Genomic DNA, 5318 nt, shown 5'->3' on the forward strand with positions numbered 1-5318 from the left:
GAAACCAATCCAAATGCCAATCAGTGGTAAACTGGATAAAGAAAATGTGGCACGTATTCACCATGGAATACTATGCAGCCATAAAAAAGGATGAGTTAATGTCCTTTGCAGGGACATGGATGTAGCTGGAAACCATCATTCTCAGCAAACTAACACAGGAACATAAAGTCAGACACCACATGTTCTCACTCATGAGTGGAAGTTGAACAATGAGAACACACAGACACAGGGAGGGGAACATCACACACCATAGCCTGTCAGGGGACAGGGGGTTAGGGGAGGGATAGCATTAAGGGAAATGCCTAGTGTAGATGACGGGGTGATGGATGCAGGAAACCACCAAGTTATGTGTGTACCTATGTGACACACCTGCATGATCTGCACATGTACCCCAGAGCTTAAAGTATAATAAAAGAAAAGTCATGCATGTGCTTTAAAAATTAAAATATGTTATAATTAATAAAGTTTAAATGAAAGTCATTGAAAAAAAATCTCAGTAAGTGTGAGTTGCTGTTGCTGTAGTTAGTAAACAGAACAGGTCAGGCAACACTGGGTCAAGTTAGGGACTCACCACTGCCAAGAAGATGTTAAGAAATCTGGCATAAAGTCAAGCCAATGTCAAGGAAATGTGCCTGGAAAATACATGAAATTTGCCTTAAGAGTCTAAATGAGAATCTGGTCTCTCCCTCCAAATATTTGCATGCATTGGCACAAAATGTCAACCTTTTACAATTATGCTTTCAATGATCTTATTTGAGGCACACACTCAAACGATATCATCTTTTCTTTTGAAACGGAGTTTCACTGTTTCAGCCTGTTTCACTCAGGCTAAAGTGCAATGGCGTGATCTCAGCTCACTGAAACCTCCACCTCCTGGGTTCAAGTGATTCTCCTGCCTCAGCCTCTGGAATAGCTGGACTTACAGGCACGCACTAATTTTTGTATTTTTAGTAGAGACAAGGTTCCACCATGTTGGCCAGGCTGGTCTCGAACTTCTGACCTCAAGTGATCTGCCCACCTTGGCTTCCCAAAATGCTGGGATTACAGGCGTGAGCCACCACACCTGGCCACAATATTTTCAGTGTACAATTTCATCTTTGCCAGGCATGATGGCTCACACCTGTAATCCCAGCACTTTGGGAGGCAAAGGTGGAAGGATCATTTGAGCCCAGGAGTTCAAGTTCAAGACAGATCTGGGCAACATAGCAAGACTCTGTCCCAAAAAAAAAAAAAAAAAAAAAAAAAAAAAAAAGGAGCTGTGCCTAGTGGCACATACCTGTAGTCCCAGCTACTCAAAAAAGAAAATCTCACATCAGACCTGACAGGTATATGAAGTCCTAAATTAGAGGGTGATGTTAAAGTTCACCTGGCTCTCATTATTCCTCCCTCCAAGCAGGAGTCCCTTCCACAGCCCACACCGGTGATGTGCTCATCCGAGCCCAGCGCTGTTGCCTGTGGCTACCTCCCTGGAAGGCTGTGCCAAGGTTAGGCACAAACCTGATTCTCTGGGCAGTGGGGAGCCTCTGAAGGAGGCTGCCCTGCCGCCACCTCCCAGCAAGGTGGCTGCAGAACCAAGCTCTGCTGTAGGAAGAGAGCTGGTAGCAAGGCGTCTCTTTACCCTCTATCCAGTAACGCACACAAGGTGGCTTCATACACAAGGCAGCACGGTAGCTCTGAAGAAGTCCTCAAGGTTATGTTCAGGAGTAGGAAGGTGGGCTTCACGGCTTCTGTTTTCCTTTCAGCCCCTTATGGGGACCAGTTGTAGCCCTGAATTGTCATTGCCTCTCCTTCCCCGCAGATGGTGCCGAGGTGCTGGAATGGAAGCCCCTTTCCTTTACCAGCTTTCACCTCAGAAATAGGGATTCCAGAAATGCAGGTTCCCAACTCTGCCCTAGGTCCAGCAGAGCAGGGGGTCTCAGTGGGGTCTGATGGATGAGCAAAGGCATTCCAGATTCATAACAGCTTCCAGTTCTGCTCACAGCAGCCTCAAAGTTGATTGAAAGTTTCTGGCAAAATGCAAATTATTTCCTGGGAGTGGTTAAGAGAATGGATTAATTTACTTAATTTCCTAGTTGAGAATTTCCCAAGGGACTGGGACTCAGAGCAGCGGTTTCATTATTGGCAGGGAGGGGAGGTGAAGAGAAGTCTGGTGGGATTAGTTTCAGCTGGGACACCGACCCTGGAATCTGGAGGGGCTTCCACACACCCACAGCTCCTTCTGGAGACCTCTGCCCACTTATCCTTGGGGGCCTATGGTCCCTCCCTGTCCCACTGTTCTGGCAAAGTGCCACCAGCCTGCTGGGGGCCACAGCAGCTGCTCCAGGGCTCCTGGCACTCTGAAATCTACAAGAAATAAACAAATGCTGCCTATGGAAAGCAGATAGATGCAGAAGTTCTCTGTGGTTAGCAGGGAGAATGGCTGGGAGGCAACAGTGGTAAACTCTGATTGTTCTACAGTTTTGCCAACAAGAATGGTTCTCAGTACTGGCTGCATGGCAGAATCTCAGGCAACTTAAAAATATACCAATCGAATGTGCATTTTTTTGTATATTGTATTTTAATAAAGAGTTCACACATGCATACATATGGCTAGAAAGATGACAGATGCCAACTCCATCTATCATCTCATTCTATTATCTATCGTCTCATTTTCCATGAATGAGAATCTGTGTAGGTGGGGCCTCAACCTGATTTTTTAAACTTTTTCCAAGAGACCCCAATTTGCACTCAGGGAAGGGAACTGTTGCTCTATGAACACCCTCATCATCTTAAAGATTACCACCAAGCCAGAATCATTTTTTAAAATTTTAAATGGGGAAGATCAAGGAGTGTCTGAGGGCATGCAGGGTCAACAGAGGTGCCCTAGGACAATGCTCTATCTTCTGCAGCAATGTGTGACTAGCCTGTTAACATGGGGAAACTGAGGCACGGTGCTGAGCCTGAGGTGTTGATGGTACCAGCTCATGGTTTCCATTAGAATCCAAGGGTCCAATAAACACTTGGAAAATTTCGATGAATTTATTTAAACATCTTCACTCTCTGTTTTTGTCTTGTTTTGTTTTGTTTTGTAAGACAGAGTCACACCCTGTTGCATGGGCTAGAGTGCAGTGGCACAATCTTGGCTCCCTGCAACCTCCACCTCCTGGGCTCAAGCGATTCTCCTGCCTCAGTTCCCAAGTAGCTGAGATTTCAGATGCGCATCACCACGCCCAGATAATTTTTTGTCTTTTTAGTAGAGACGGGGTTTCACCATGTTGGCCAGCCTGCTCTCAAACTCCTGGCCTCAGGTGATCATCCACCTCAGCCTCCCAAAGTGCTGGGATTACAGTTGTGAGCCACTGCACCCAGCTCACTGTCTGTCTTAAACCCAAATAAGAGTGTTATTCAGAAATTCAGTTCAGGTTTACCAAACCCCCGCTATGTAGCAGATCCAGTGTTGACGCCAGAGATACCATATGTATCTCCCTCATCCACAGAGCTTACAACCGGGAGCTGGTGGGTGTAGGGGCCAGACATTCAACAGAGTTAACACACAAATACATGCTGCGGGTTACTAGTTCTTAAAACAATTATTTATTTCTTCCTCCATGATTTGCCTCAGACTCCGCCAAATCTAACGTGAAGGCCCAGTGTTCAGTGTGCCTCTTGCCCTGCATGTTTTGGGGCCTCCCTTAGCTCTGAAGGCAGGGAATCCCAGCTCAAACTCACCTAGCAACTGTGTAGCTTTGAGCGTTTCTTAGCTTTTGTGCTTCAAGGAAATCACAAAAAGTGCTCAATAATTCTCTCCACATAGATCTTTTTTTAGATTTATTCCTAGGCTCTTGAGTTTTTTTTTACTACAAATAAAATCTTAAAGTAATATTTTCTGACTGTTGGCTGTTAGTATATGTAAATATAACTTAGTTCTGGTATACTGGTTTTTAACACTTCAATATGTCACCATTAAGTATATTAGCTATTGATATGGTTTGGCTGTGTTCTCATGCAAATCTCATTTTGAATTGTAGCTCCCATAATCCCCACATGTTATGGGAGGGACCCAGTAGGAGGTAACTGAATCATGGATGTGGGTTTTTCCCTTGCTTTTCTCACAATAGTGAGTAAGTCTCATGAGATCTGACGGTTTTACAGAGGGCACTTCCCCTGCACAGGCTGTCTTGCCTGCTGCCATGTAGGGCATGCCTTTGCTCCTCCTTTGCCTTCTACCATGATTGTGCCTTCCCTGATGATAGTGAGGCATCCTCAACCATGTGGAATTGTGAGTCCATTAAACCTCTTTTTCTTTATAAATTACCCAGCCTCAGGTATGTCTTTATTACCAGCACAACAACAGACTAATACAGCTATCATCTTTTTTTTTTCCTTTTTTTGAGACAGAGTCTTGCTCTGTCACCCAGGCTGGAGTGCAGTGGCATGATCTCAGCTCACTGCAACCTCTGCCTCCTGGGTTCAGGTGATTCTCCTGCCTCAGCCTCCCAAGTAGTTGGGACTACAGGCGTGTGCCACCATGCCCAGCTAATTTTTGTAATTTTAGTAGAGGCGGGGTTTCACCATGTTGGCCAGGATGGTCTTGATCTCTTGACCACGTGATCTGCCCGCCTCCGCCTCCCAAAGTGCTCGGATTACACGCATGAGCCACAGTGCCCAGCCTCTTTTTCTTTATAAATTACCCAGTCTCAGATATGTCTTTATTAGCAGCATGGGAACAGGCTAATACAGCTATCATCTTTTTTTCTTTTTTGATATATAATCTTCATCAAATTAAGACATTTCCTTTCTCATCCCACTTCACTTAGAACATTGGTGAGTGCTGGCTCTTATCAAGTGATCTTTCGGCAGCTATTGAGATGATCCGTGAATTTTCCCTTTTAATCTATTATTGTGGTGCATCACCACTGGTGATTTTCAAATGTTGAAACCATTCTTGGATCTAAAAGATGAAGCCAACCTGGTAATGACATTTTACTCAGTAAAACATTTAATATATTGTTAGAATCTCTTTGTTGAGTGCTTTTCCTTCTATGCACATTTTTTGAGATTAGCCTGTAATTGAGTTCTCTTGTACTGTCCTCAAGTTTTGGAAATTTCAAGATGATGCTAGTCTCGTAAAATGAGTCAGAGAGTGTCCCATATTTTTCCATTCTTTGAAATAGTTTGTATATTATTGAAATAATTTCCTTTTTAAATGTGAGATAGAACTTACCAGTGATGCCTTCTGGGCCTACAGTTTCTCTTCTTCCTCTTTCTTCCTTCTCTTTCTTTCCTCTCCCTCTCTCTCTCTCTCTCTCTCCCCCTCCCTCCCTCTCCCTCTCTCTCTC

Source organism: Sapajus apella, unplaced genomic scaffold (assembly GCF_009761245.1).
Source record: "Sapajus apella isolate SASKATOON/1434 unplaced genomic scaffold, GSC_monkey_1.0 scaffold56, whole genome shotgun sequence".
Taxonomy (NCBI): domain Eukaryota; kingdom Metazoa; phylum Chordata; class Mammalia; order Primates; family Cebidae; genus Sapajus; species Sapajus apella.